The sequence below is a fragment of the Chiroxiphia lanceolata genome, chromosome 1 (genome assembly GCF_009829145.1).
Source record: "Chiroxiphia lanceolata isolate bChiLan1 chromosome 1, bChiLan1.pri, whole genome shotgun sequence".
Classification (NCBI taxonomy): Eukaryota; Metazoa; Chordata; class Aves; order Passeriformes; family Pipridae; genus Chiroxiphia; species Chiroxiphia lanceolata.
Window position 1 is genome coordinate 68,742,714 of NC_045637.1, and position 15,389 is coordinate 68,758,102.

At 37.6% G+C, this 15,389-nt stretch overlaps 1 long non-coding RNA gene across 2 annotated transcripts in view; it reads right to left on the reverse strand.

Annotated features, from left to right (window-relative positions):
- LOC116795696 overlaps positions 1–15,389 on the reverse strand; it is a 54,943-nt gene that overhangs the window by 29,000 nt on the left and 10,554 nt on the right. For both annotated transcript variants that reach the window (XR_004360133.1, XR_004360134.1), the window contains exon 2: positions 6,393–6,476. This is a non-coding gene — a long non-coding RNA (uncharacterized LOC116795696). The remainder of the gene's footprint in view (positions 1–6,392; positions 6,477–15,389) is intronic.

Genomic DNA, 15,389 nt, shown 5'->3' on the forward strand with positions numbered 1-15,389 from the left:
CCAATGAACATTTAATGACGTCATAGAAATTGGAACTGCTTGACCCAAGGGAAGGATAATTTTGACTCAATGTCCCATCACTCTTTCTCAAAGCTTACTCTTACAGCCTGCTATTTAAGGTGCTTCTCCTGGGAGGAAGAAAATACAAACTCATATCTACCTAGGCAGAGGTGGAATTTGACATGGGATCTCCTAGCTACTGGATGAATGCCACTAGAGCTGACTGAGGGTGTCAATGTCATGCTTAAAGAATATTTGTAACACTGAGTCTTGCAAGTGAGCCATCCATTTCTGAAATCCCAACAGGTCTGAGGTGCAAGGCCTGATGCAATGCTCAGAGCCTCAAGGCTGGAGACATAGTGGGCATGTAGAGGAGCAAGATAAAAGGCACATCAGGAACCTTTTAATATCAGATGCTTAGACTACACTTGATATTCAGAGAAAAGTGGTTCTGCCCATATGTGATTGCAAAGACCTATATATTTTCTTATCTTGGAAATAAATAACTTCACATTTTCAGAATGTCCAAGCACCACCAGCTTCCAAATCTAGAGCATAGAGCAGCACGATATGAACAGAAGAGAAATCCACCACACATTAATTCAAGCTTTGTAAATCAATAGCTAAACTGCTCAGTAAGATCCTGGATCCTGGAATGGTGAAGAAATCTGGTGATGGCATGAAGGTGTGCTAGGAGAAAGAATATGCAGACAAAGCTCTGCATACCTTCCAAACTGTCTCAGTTAAGTTCTGGTTTTTTTAGATGGCAGTTTCACATGTGTACCTTACCTGTGCAGCTAAGCACAGCTGGACATGAACTCGTCTGAATCCATTCCCATTCAAACTGCAGACATAAACCCTGTGAACACCATGAATTCTACCCTGAACTTTGCACAAATCTCTCTCTATAAGTAATTTTACATTCATACTAAAGGAGGCTTTTAATATCCTTTGCCAGACAGCTACCGAAATTTCATGGGTGTATTAGATGGACACATTTTACGACCCTTTAACTAATTATTGTGCCTTTACTACCCTTGGTGCTTTCCACATTTGCCGACCTCAGATTACACTTACATACCTCTCTTCACATGATTTCAGACTGAGTATGACTTTCCTTCCATATCCATTCTCATTTAACTCTGATCTGTCCCTTTTTTGAAATTCTGAGCTGGTTTTCATAAAAATCTTATCTACAATCAAAGCTCTGTTTCTCTGTAATGCTTTGGGATATGCCTTATCTCATGCTATTATTAAAAACGGAAAGCTCTTTCATACAGGTATATTTTTGACCTCTGCTATTCTCTATTTCGAACAAAACCTGCAGCAGCATGGCCAAGAATAGAAGCAGCATCATTCAGCTCCCAATTCTATACTTTAACCACTAGATGATGCCTCCTGTGAGTATATAAAATTTCATTTAAATGCAAAATCTCATTATATTTGCTTACACTTACAATGTGTTGATATTATTTTTTATATCCTGCCTCTCCTTGACCTCCCTTGTCCCCCAGGGCTTAGCAGATTTTCCAGGTCCATTACAACAGTGGAAGAAGGTTTATGTGACTAGTTGTCACTCAGCCTGTGTGTGAAAGGTCCCCATCAAACAGCTAGGGATAGTTACTACACCATAGTCAGCCCTGTTTGAACAAAGGACTCCATGATTGTGTGAACGACACTTCTGATAAGGTAGATATTTTAGGAAACAAGCAGAAACATTTTGAGGATATTACCACTAGACAGGCATTTGTACTACCCAAGAGTTCAGCACTTTCAATATGTGATAAAATGCCAAAAAGCCGTTTTTTGCAGCCGCATGTATAAATTGGGACCCATTCCATTTAAACAGAGGACACTATATTTGTATAAAATAGTGTAAAGACAGTGTCAATCTCAGACCATTACCAGTACAGCTGAAGACAAACAGCACTGTGGCTCTGTAGGTAAAGTTACCAGGTAAGTGGATAAAGAGTTGTTGTTAGTATATTGTGCTCTGCCAAGAAATTAAGAAACAAGTAGAAATTAATAAAAGGTTCAATAAAAGAGGCTATAATGTGCATCAATCTATTGCAAAAGCTTTTAATAGTAAAACTATTACTTATTTGTGGCTATGGGACCTACTTGTGGCTATGGCTTATTTCTGACTGTATGTCATGAAGTTGTTTTCCGAGTGCAGAAGGAAGGTAAAATAAACATTCTATTTTCTACAAAAGCTTGGGTTCTATTTAAAAATCTTGTCAACCAGAAATGAGGAGGAGTGTCTGAGTAAGAGCAAACATAAAATGACTCATTACCTTCTGATAAATCAAGGCACAACAGACAATGTATTTGTCCAGCAGTATGATCATATGTTCACATTATTTTGATCAGGGATAACATTAGCCAGCTAAGCTCCACATTTGAACAGCACTTTAGCATCCAGCTTTTCACTGGGTCAGCAAACAGTCTCAGTGAACTAAGTACTCACTGCACTGAAAGGTGGTCAAAATTGAAATTTCTGTTCTGCAGGAAACCCTGACACTTCAAAATTTGATTATGCTCTAAATCAGAAAGAATGTCACTACTTCAGAATTTCCCATTAAACAGACGTGTTGAAGAGAAGATATTCAGGAATCTAAACCAAAAGCATTTTGGTAATCACAAAACAATTTATTTTTATATAATTGAGTGGTTTAAGTTTGATATAGTTAGAATCTTTGCATCAATTGTATCTAAATGCTGTCTGAACCATTTTAGATTACATTTTTATGTCATCATAGTAATATAGTTAACATTAATATATAATGTAAAAGGCAGGACAAAATAAAGAATGGGAATTACTAAACCAGAATATTTTTACAAAACTAAAATAATTATGTTGGACAGTTCTCTGTGGATATCTGCACTGTATCTAAAATCTTAAAATAAGACTATCCTTCATTCACTGGTAAAAAACCAGAACAATTCTCCCTCTCCCTGCCCCAAAATTACTCAGTTGAAAAATGTGATTAGGTCTGGCCTCTCCGAAGTGACTAAAAGTTCTGGCATTGACATCAATTAAGTCAGAACTTTATTCACTGATTTCAGATGGACTACCTATGTACTTGAAAACATGCAAACATGAGTCCTGTATTGATCTGAAACCTTAATAACAAAACTTCAAAGAAAATGATCCCATCTAAATCTCAGCTGAGAGGATAGAGCAAGACTCCTAAACATAGTGCATAAACTCTCAAAAAAGCAAAAGCATTGTCTAGCTAGATTCTGAGTCCATTTTCTATTAATTTATATCATCTGGAACAACAGCAAAAATAGATTATTTCAAAATTAGTTTGACCAGTCCAGCAATTTTAAAGTCTTTTCAACCACAGGAAAATACTGACACTATTTTTATCATACACTTAGAAAAAAATCATTACTGTTACTGCATTATTAAAATCTGCATACCTATAAAAAAGGTAGTGATTTCCAACATTAAGTAGACATTGTTCTCAACAGTCAATATAATAAAACTAAACCATGTAGTAAAATAAACAAAAAAAGAATTCACCCAATGTGGGCCAATATGCCTCAGGCACATCTATTATATGCACATCTGCCTACAGAGCAGATTGCTATCATCTAGTGTTATCAAAAGGCTCTATGCATTTCTCAGGAAACAAGTACACACACTTTCAATAAATCATGGTGCTAAATATATGTTCCTCTGTTAGTAAGACATCGCCTTCCATTTTGGTTATGCCTGAGAATGTTTCTTTTTTTTTTTGTGAGTTCAGATAAAAAAAAAAGAGTAGATTCTCCTCTTCCCTCCTGCCTAATCCCTTGATCTTGTGCTTTATTGCAGACTTGAAAAGCCTTGTGGGGCTCTTTTGTCATGGAACAGGTAGGGTTTCATTGCCAAGCCCATCCACACTGCCCACCACTTTTCTGATGGTACCTGGGAGACAAATTCTTTTGGATGTCCACTGGCTTGAATATAAACATGAAGTTCCTTACACCATTTTAGATGTAAGATCTTAAATAGATCTTACATCATTTTAGGCCAATATAGTCTAAAGGGACATCCCCACTGCTGCAAATTATAAAAGACTAACAACCATCTCCATCTACCTCCAAAACTATCAGCCAGTGCAAAGTAAAAGGTGTTTTAATTTCCAACAATAGAGAAGCATATTTAAAATAAAGTAGAAAACAATACTTCAAGCACGAATCACGCAACACAACAGACTGCAAAACTGCATTGAAATTTTCAGAATGCTCACTTAAAGGCTCCTTGTTTTCTTTAAATAAATATTTATTTTTGGTACATTAACTCAGCATTTTTGTATCAGTAGGTGGAATGCATACTCTAATCTAAACTTCATAAGAGTATAAGCTGGAGCTTTGCAAATACTTTCACCCAAACAGATGACTGTATTTAATACTGCAGTATAACCTTGCCTAGTTTCTCAAATAAATTTGCAAAGGGAGTGGATTACTCTGAGGATAATTAATGTGATAGGGAAGTGGGGGTTTTTTATCTTGATGTCATTATTTGAAACTGTCTAAATTAAATTGCTACATTAAGTAACCTGGGGCACCAAATGGAATTTGAACCCTACTCCCTAGGTACAGCAATTTAGCAGCAAACAAACTTATGTCACAAAGCAGACTATTCAAGCATAAGAAAGTACCTCTGTCAACCCTGGGCAAAGAGTGACTTACTTATATTCCCAGTGGAAATACACCACAGAGATGGAAACTGAACAGGGATCTCCCAAGTACCAAGGCTTTCAATACAAGTCCCAGCTATTACATTGGAAGAACCTGCACTGACCCCACTGGATCTATATTAGAACTACGGCAGCCAGATACAAGACAAAACAGAGATGGGGAACAAGAAAGCATCCACTGAAATGCTAGGTTAAGGGCCAACTGTCTGTGTTGGCAGATATGATGTACCATTTTGACAATGCAAGTCCACCGAGGTTCTCTAATCTCCATTAAGTATTGCAGAACATTGTCAGAGAATTTTCCGCGTTTTAAATGTACAAAGAAATATCAAATACCTTGCTCTATCAATGCATATTTTTACCTATGTTTATTAATTATCTCTATGAACAACAAAAGCAAATAAGGTGTTTAACAGTGATGAGAATTAATGGCCTGATAGAATGTGTAAAAGTTTCACTAGAAACTTGTAGCTAATAGCCATAGGTCAACATTACCACAGGCATAAAACTAGAGAAACATCCATAAAAGGATGATTCCAGACCAATTAAGGTTCAGCAAATATTCAGCATCTGTGGGTTCCTTATGGCCTTTATGAAGCCAGAATGAAAAGGTTATGCTTATAATTCTGTATTCTTTTTTCTTTTTTCCTTTATGTTTAAAATCTTTCGCTGCATTTAATCACTTTTGGTGTCTTTCCTTCTTCTTTGCAGCAATTTTGCCTGAGCACTCCTGGGAGTAGTGTTGCATTACAGATTCATCAATGATTTGCTGCTTACTCTACATTATTCCACAAGTGCTGAGGCAAACAGTTCTTCGCCAGGATCAAATGATGTTCTATATTCGCCCACAGTTTAAAATCTTGTTAATGTTGACACTTCTGACGAAAGCCTGACAGTGACACTGGAATGAGTGTAACCTGCAGGCTTTGGTGACTGCCAAATAAACAGGTACCCAGGGCACAAAGTTTTTCCTACATCCTCTATATGCCCACAGGGGTATCATCAATTTAGGCAACATCCACGGTCAAATAGAACAGCTAACACACCCTGTCTGTAGGTGATGTTGCTGATGGGTGACAGGGTGACTATTTGCTATGTTGCTAAACCAGTGTGTCTGAGAAAGAGTTTTGCTCTAAAGTCAATTAACTTTAATGGAAGGACTCCAAATTACTTCAATGATCTCTGGACCAAGCTCAATAAGAACTAATTAGGTCTCCATTCCAAAGGTTAGTTGTCAGAATTATTTATGGCTTTTTGTTTGTTTGTTTTTAATATTGGACAAGAGGGTCTTTTTTAATTATTTAGAGGAACTGACATCACTTTGAAAGTCATAAATTGCAAATACAGGTGCCAGTATTAAAAAATTTAATTTCAGGTTATCAGACAAGTAGAAAAATTTTACACACTGTGCAAACGCAATCCACTTCACGGGGACAAAGGCAATAAAAACTACAGTTAGTGACACCTGTAATTTAGTTCTGTGGTATTTACTACACTCCACAGCCTTACTAAACCTTTCATGTGTTCTACAAGAATACAACTAAGTTTCCTGACTATAGCTTCCAGTTCTGACAACAAAACCTAGGATCTAGTCCAGAGCTGGACTTTTCAGAACTCATCTCACTCACTGTGCATAAAACCCCTAACACAGAAGATTATACAAGAGAGAACATACTCGAAGAAAGAGAGGGATACAGGTACCCTATGTAGAAGTGATACCACAGCAAATGGCTGAGCAGTCTCAGTACTATCTATGATTTATTTATTCTGTCAGCAGATCATCACCTGCAAATCAAATTAAGAAATGCTCAAAATCTGAAAGTCACAAATTAGACCAGAGTGAATTATATGATGTCATTTATCTCACAATCTTCCTCCTATTTTTTCTTCCTTTCTTTTCCTGGAAACTAAAAATGTTCAAAGTACAATAAACATAATATAATCAAATTGCACTTACAGCATACAAGACAGGAAATAGAGATGTAGTTCTTCACTGTGAATTGGTCAGACAACAAAATTATTTAATTTGGAGTGTAGTCTTCAAAAAAAAGACCTAAAATCAGCTTTTGGATACTAGAGTCCAATTCTCTCTGGCACTAACAAAATGTCAAGTCATTTTCTAGCAAAACATGGGTCTGCACCTTTGCTGAGCTCTGAAAACCTAGTTATAGGAGGAGAGGAGAGCCTGTCTTTGTGGTATAATGGAGAGGATGAAAGACATAGCTCACACCCTCACATGGTGCATACAAAGGCAGAGAGCCAAAAGCCCTTCCTGTGGGCAGAGAGAGCCCTTCTTTCTCCCTGATAGGGACTAACTCCCCTGAAAGGGAGTAAAGGAGGAGGGTTGCTCTCCTCTCCTCCATCTCCTGTTCACCAAAGGGCCAAGCTCAAGTGAATTCTGGCACAGAGATTTTCCACAGGCTGCCCCCACCTGCCCCTTTGCCAGAGACCTTGTCAGCTGAAACATGTACCTGCTCCGTACCCGCTCCAAGCCCCAGGTCGCCCACTGTCTTAAAGCAGATGAGACACCAGGGTACAAATAGAATGCACTGAAGGTCACCTGATGGAAGTCAGGGTGGACACGAGTATATGCACACACTCAACACTTGCTCTGTGTTTGGACACAAATCCCTGGCAAACAGGTTTGGTCCGAGGTGTTGGTCTGCAGGGCTAGGTTGCAGTTAATAGTCTCTTGCAGAGCTTTAGGTCAACTGCAGTTTTTAGAAGCAGTGACACTTCACTTGAGCTGAAGACAATGAAGATGTGAGCAAACAGACTTTCTGAAAAGCAGTTTCTCAACAGTCATAAAATCACAGAACCATAGAATGGCTTGGATTGGAAGGGACCTTAAAGATCATGTAGTTCCAAACCCCCTGCCGTGGACAGGGACACCTTCCATTAGATGACGTTGCTCAGAGCTCCATCCAACCTGGCTCCATCCAACACTTCCAGGGATGGGGCATTCACAGCTTCTCTGGGCAAAGTCTTGTAGTGGTACTGAGTAACAGTTACTGAGATTTCTAAGAAATAGACAGACAGTAAAAAATATTTTGGATTAATATGAAGAAAAATTGGAAGAGCTTAGATTCACTACATCCTTGTGCCAACCCCAGCCTAAAGTCTTAATTACGATGTGTAAGCATCTTTTCAAGTTGTGCTAAAAATAATAAAAGAACTGGCATTAATTTATGGCCAGTCAATCTGAAAGATCCATAATGTGGAAGTTTTTAACGAGCTGCTGTCCAACATTTTTGACATGTTTTAAAACAAGCCATCCTGATCAGCCCTGTAGAGGGTAATGCTTCTAAGCTTAATGACTCTCCAAAGAGGAGGAGGCATAAAGATTTAGCGACTCAGTAGACATGACTGCACAGACCTCTGCAGCCAGCTTGGAAATGACAAATGATTTGTTAATAGAGAAGCTTTCTTTTTGTATTATTTTTTGCCGATGAAGTGAAAACAGAGCATTGATTAAGCAATCCAAGCCGAGAATATTCTATCCAAACTGGAGAGCTTTCAAACCAGCTGCTGGTTTCAAGGCTTTGAAATACAACTTCTGCTTGTTGCTCGATGCTTAAAGATACCTATCCTGGAGCCACAGACAGTGATTGATGCTAAGCTGATACAGATGTATTTCAGCTGTGTGGGCCATGCCACTCGCACAACACTTGCGTAAAAAAATTCTTTCTGTCTCAAATGCTACAAACTAAGAGAAAGGATTAATAGAGACACCAACAAAAAAGTTCTCTGTACAAATAGAGTATGACTGAAGAATACCAATAGCCCAACATGTTCTTGACTCACCATCACCCTTCTCTTCCACCTGTCAGAAGAAATCATTTGTACAAAAATTCAGATGGAGCCTTTCACTCACAACACTATGTTTTTGCACAGAATTTTACAGAAGTCACCCTACATATTCAACTGTTAATAAGAACTAGGTGTCTGGAGGGAATTAAAAATATTTGTGCGATTTTTCCCCTTGCAGAAAAGAATTAAATTTTCCACAGGAGTTTTAAATACAAGCTTCTGGCCCTCACAGATGTTAAAGTTTGAGTGATTCATATTCTCATTCCCTTGTGTAGCTACATTATTAGACTGTATTTCCCTCAATTCATCAGAGAATACACTATGTCCATAATCAGAAAGCAGAGATAGTGGCATGTCATGGAAGACTAGGTCCAAACAGGAAAACAAGCCCCTAAGCAGAACAGGAACAAGAAGTATCTAAATTGTAATACTCAGAAGGCATTATGGAGCCTTTTTAAAATTAAAAAATGTATGATTTTGTCATTGAGCATTTTGGGATTTTTTATTAAAATAAACCTGCAAAAGGAACATGCCTTTCACTATAAATATTTCAACACACCAATTTTAACACACTGCTGCAATGAGAAAGTTTCACCTTACTCAGGTCAGTTTCTTTCGATGACTGCTGAGTAAACAGCTATGCCATGCTATCTGTATTGCAGCTCTTGCTCCAGAGATAAGAAAAATCAACACAGACATATAAGCCAAGTAAAAAATATGCTTTATTTTTAACAAATAAGCATTACAAGAAATGGTATTTTTATTCAACTAGTGATCTCTACATTTTACACATCCGAAAATTAAACCAGTTATTTTTGTCTCTCTGAATTTTAAATCAACACACATCACTCTAAAAGGCTGTTAACAAAGGGACTGTCCTTCATGTAGCAGAATTGCTTTCCTGAAAAGTTATGGAAGAGTACAAATCCTAAGGCTAAGATCCCGTTTTGTGAAAATTTCTCTCAGAAAACCAGGACATATATTAGAAGGGGCAGATTTCCATTACTGTGATTTAACATCCCCATTTAATCTATTATCTCCACATTCTTGATGGAAAAATTTCCAATTGTTTGAATACCTTCTTCTTCCCCGAAAAAAAACCCCAAACAATCAGAAAAACGGAACAGAAATTTGTGTTGACTGTTTCAGAACAGAGAGTGGGGGAAAAAACGCTGTCAGTGATAAAATTATTAGTACTTTTTGTTGTTGTTGTTAAAATGAATTACTGAGCACAAGATTTGTTGGGTGAGTAAAAGTAAATCATGCTGGTATTTGAAATTCCATTCATAGTCTTAGTACCATCTTGATCAGATTTTCCTTAAAATTCCTTAACATTATGCAAGCACCTTGATAAGATTTGTTGCTCTTCTTTTTGCAAATCATAAAATCATAGAATGATTCATAGAATGTTAAGGGCTGAAAGGGATCTTAAAGACCATCTAGTCCCAACTCCCCTTACATGGTCAGGGACACCTCTTAATAGACCAGGTTGCTCAAGGCCTTATCCAACCTGACCTTGAACACTGCCAGGGTTGGGGCATCCATAACCTCCCTGGAAAACCTGTTCCAGTATCTCACAAGCCTGACAGTTAAGTATTTCTTCCTAAGTACAGTTAGTACCAAGTACAATTTCTTTCTTCCTAAATATAGTACATGGTTTCACTGCCAGAGAGGGAAGTAATAGCTCTGTACATACAGGAGATGACACTCTATAAAACAAAATTCTGCTTTCTTTTCTTTCCTATAACCAAGGATCCCGTCTTGATGTGAAGATCACACAGCAGGTAAGTACTGAAACACACACAGATTCCTTACCAACCCCTCCTGAATCTTTCTGACACACAGAGAAGTGACATTCCAGCTGAGTTTTATTGGTCAAATTTGGATTCACAGATGCTACTGAAGTAAATGGATGTATTTATACACAAAAGAGATTTGAAGAGGTTTTTTTTTCATTCTCACAGCAAAAAATTACACTATTCAAAGTACCTGTGTCCTTGAGATTAAAAAAAATTCTTTTCTCATTAATTATTACTTTATTTTATAATTTATTTGTATTGGAAAAAGTATTTATAAGTAGAAACCACAGGAGAGTCATCATTCAGGTCACATTTGTGCGGCTCACCAGCTAATCTGAAAATTTAAATCTATTGAGACTTTCTAATATCTTCTCAGAATTGTGTGTCATATTACTTATGAATAGACTCAATTCAAGAGGAAGCTTTCTAAATAACAAAAAATATTTTCTGCTTTGTCATCTACTTTGTTCAGTCAGCTTATGCCTTTTGCTCAAAATTTGTAAATTAACAGACAAATCAGGTTTTGATCCATCCACTGCCTCCTCCCTGTAAGAGATTAATGGCTAAAGAATAATCCTACTGGATTGGCTAAAAAATGCAATGGCACCAGTAGAGAACATACCATGCCTCCTCCTTTTACCAATTGCTTTGTATATAGTGACAGATTATTAAAGTAAGTGAAACAGCAGGAAAATAAATGAAATTTTGTCTCCTTTCATTCCCAGTATCCTACTGTAATTTCCTACTCCTGATAATGACTCTACTAGATGAAAAAGAGAAAAACCTTCCTGCAACTGAGAGAAAGACTGAGAAGTCAAGGGGACTGGATGCAGCTACTGGACATGCCCCAGAGGAGTGACACTGGTTTATTTCCCCACATTTCACAGTAACCATGAAAAGAATGTTTGCTTCCTTTGGCCTTAAATGTATTTTAGTTGCAAGCTCTTTGGGGCACAGTCTGCAGCTGAATATGCTTTTCTAGTGTTATTGCAACACAGCCATGATATATCTTGAGACCTGACAAAAATCCCAGTAATAAGTAGTTACCAAGGAACTTCTTCCATGCAACAATTTAGTTCTGTGAAAGACCACTTTCCTGAGCACTCACTACAGTACTTGTATATTTGCAAATCACCAGTGTGACAAAAGAAAATCTAATACTTAAAAGACAGAAATAAAATATGAGTCAAGTGGCAAAATGGCTATTAGAGAAATACTGGGCACCTGAACAAACCCGTGCATCCTTCGGTTTCCAAGCAGTTTCATCTTCCAAAATATTCTGCATTTCTTTTGATACTGCATGCATATCTCTTAAACAGCTAAAAAAGCCACCGCTGTGAAAAAATGCTGCACGTGGTGAAAGTACTTCAAGGAATGTAGACCCTGATCTGGAACCCTTTTCTCACATGCATAATCTTCATAGCTTTATGACATGAGAAGGATTATTTCTACAAGAGAGAATAAAGGAAGGCATAGGAACTTAAGAATTGTGCTAACATAGTAAAGCACTGTAAAATGAAATAAAATACTAAAACTTGCATTTAAGCTCTTTTAAGTTACATCTATTCTGTAATACGGAAAAAGAACAGTAAATTCAACAAGCTTTTACAAAGCTACAGCCAGCAACTAGTGGGACTTTCTAAAAAGAAGGTACCGGAAATAAGCAGAGTCCACACAGAATGCCAAAGGTACTGTCCACAAACTAGAAACATCTGAGAAGTCAAAAAATACTAAGATAAAGTTTGAAGTCCCAAGAACTTCACTGAGTTCTGTCCTGAAAAGAATATGACAACATATAGTAAAAGGCTCTTTGGTCGTATAAACAAAAAACCAAACAAAACCACGCAGAAAACAAACAAACAAAACAAACAAACCAACTCCACAAAAACACACAAGGAGAAATGATGTTCCACTGCAGAAGAAGGATGGGGAAAAGATTAAGGACAACACAAGGAAGGCCTTCAATAAATATTTTTCCACAGTTTTCAATCAGAAACTTTCAGGTTAAATTTAGAGACAAAGTTAGGGTGAATAATGAGAATGTGGGTATGCAAATAGAAACTCCCACAGCTAACAAAAAACTTGATTCAAAAAGTTAAATGCATCAAGCTTGAAGTCTGATTAATCACTAACTCACCCTTTTTAAAATTTTGTTCACATGTAATGCTAGTCCAGTGACAAATATTTTTAATAGCACCATCCAGCTGGGAGTGAAACTGAAAAATAGCAGATATGGTTTCTTTACTTACAAAAAATCTGTGAAGAAAAATAAGAGGAGATGGCAGTTGGGAAATTACAAGCTATTTCGTTGGATCTCATTAGTATGAAAGGCCTTAAAATACATTTTGAGAGAGACAATATATAAAGACACAGAGGTAAATGAAAAATGGGATAAAATGCAACAGCAATTTCCCAAAAGGACACCACACAAATTATCCACATAGTTTTCTTAGATGAGGTAAGTGATTTTGTGAACAGATGAAGTGTAATAGATCTCATCTTTCAGGACTGTAGGACTGCATTTGACACTATGTTATATGTTATTAAGGAATCTGAGAACTAAGACTTTTTTAGTGGTTAAAGAAAACAGCTAAAGGAGGACTAATAACAGGCAAGTGCCATTAAGAAGGGATGCATCAAATCAGTTGAGATTAGCAGTGACAGCCTTCAGGATCCACCCTGGGGCTTCTGTTGTCCTTTCATAGCTCTTGACCACTGTCATCCAGGTAGAAGACTACCTGCATGTTCTTGTACTGCCAGTAAAGAAGAGCAGTGAAACTATACAAAGTGAGCAGCTCGAAGATGGGAGCCAAAGAAATGGGGTAAGTAGCAAGGCCCCAGGCAGCAAATTCAATTGTAGCCTCGGAGACGACCCAGTAGTGACAAATGAAGATTGAAGTTGTCAATGAGCAAATGACTAAACAAGTAACATAATGAAAAAGGCAAGTGAGGATGGAGATTTTCAGTAGAACACAGGAGACATGGAGATTCTCCATCCAAAGATACTAACAGAGCTAAGTGGTTTAGCCCAGTAACAGAAGAGCACGTAGCTGCTGGCTAGAAATGTCTTGAGGAAGATGCTTCCAGGTGGGAGAAGTGTTATTTAATTTATAGAGCAACAACAGCATGGGCAGGGGGGAAGGCAGTACACATGCCACACATTCATCAAGGCTGTAAAGAAGGGAAGTTTCAATAAGCCTATGAGTTCCTCAAATAACCTCCCAGATAAAAGAGTAAGGGTAAAATTACAACCGTTGAGATAGAGGTTGAGATATAGTTGGAAGTATCACACGCTGTAATGCCCTTTACAATTTCCTGGACCCACTGCTTGCATCCACTGGTCACAGAGGGTCCTTAAGCTCCATTAATAGTGTGGTGTTGACATTTTTACTGCTTCGATGTTACTGGTGTCATTTTGGGGAACATAACCAAGAACATTTACCATTCCATTTTTCACATGCAGTTTTCATTACAAAATCCATGTAAAACTAATTACACAGATAAAGGCTTTTGCAATAATGCAGGCTACTTACAAGTGAAAATAAATAAAGAGAAGAATGTAGAGCCCAAGATTATTTGAACAGCTAGGGCTCACAAAAATACAATCAACAGGAGTTTTAATTAAGAATAATTAAGTATTTTGTGAAATAATCCAGGGCAAACTGTGGAATTGTTTAAAAATTGTTATTAGCTGCTTAGACGGAGTTTGTCAGATGGGTGCTCTAAAGCTGAGAAATTTAACAGAAACTGTACTTTCAGAACTTGTGGAGAGATGGAATTCTCCTGAAGAGAGTGAAGATTTGGCACTTCATATGAGCAGAGACGATCTGGCCCAAACATTCGTGTTTGCAGATGATGACTTATATTATGCACTTTGTCTTGGCACAGTCAATCATCAGAGGAAGTGCAGCAGAAATAACAAAGCCTTTTCTCTATTTGCTGATAACATTTTCAGCACATTTAAGGAGACATTTGAAGAACCACAGTAATTTCTACACCCCTGAAAACGTGCTGAGCAGAGACAAAAGGACAGAGAGGATATCAGTAATTGCAAAATACAAAACAAAATGCAGAAAAATGTCTCCAAAAAGGGAATGTGAAGTAGAAAGTATCTGAAAGAACCTTTCCAGGAAATAGTGCCTATTTTTACCCATTAAGTTGCAACCTATTTGAAAACAAATCAGTGGATACTATACTAGGGATGAATCTAACCCTTGTATCTAAAATAATAGGTTCAGGGATTAGCCAGGACAACAGCATTTTTATCAAACAGAAGTCATTTGTATCCATCCTCACATTATCAGAAAAGCAGCTCTCTCCTAATTATCAGATCTTGAACATTAACCTTTTGTCTTGACTGCAATCTCTTCGATTAGTGGTAATGTTCAGGCTTCTCAAGACTTCTTTCATAAATTGCCTATTCTCATGGTAACAGCTGCCACTTTCAGTCTACAAACACCAAGAAAATGTGATTTCCTTTGTATCAGTGGGCCGGGCTAGGCGCGCAACTTTGGCCTTTGTCAAGGACCTTTTCAGAAAAAACTGCTTATTCCAGAAGAAGAGGAAACAGGTGCAAGCACAATTCAGGAGGCTGTTGTTGGCTGATCCACAAAGCAGAACTGGCAAAGCTTCAAAAGGAAACAGTCAAACAACCTACCTGGAATGCCATAAGTTCTGCAGCTGCATGAGGGAAGGACAAGCAGATTCAACAGCAGCCACCAAACTTAAATCAATATTTTCTGTGGGGTTTTGTTTGGTTGAGGTTCTTTTATTTTTTTTTTTTTTTTGCTTATTTCTTTGGTGGCTCCACAAAGAGTAGCAAGACATCAGCTTAATACTCACACAAGAATGGCTGAGAAACAGTTAATGCAAATCAAGAGTTCTCATTCAAAGAACATTGAACTTTAGCCAAAAAGAACATCAATTCATTGCTGAGACGCTGACACAGCTTTAATGACCAGTGTCTTCATCTTCAGTGCTCACAACAGTCTATAACCAAAGTCCTAGTCTCAGCTGAAGTGAATTCCCAAAGGAGCATCAACTTTGGTGGGACCAGCAAACATTCACAACAAAAGTACTTTGTCTCCAG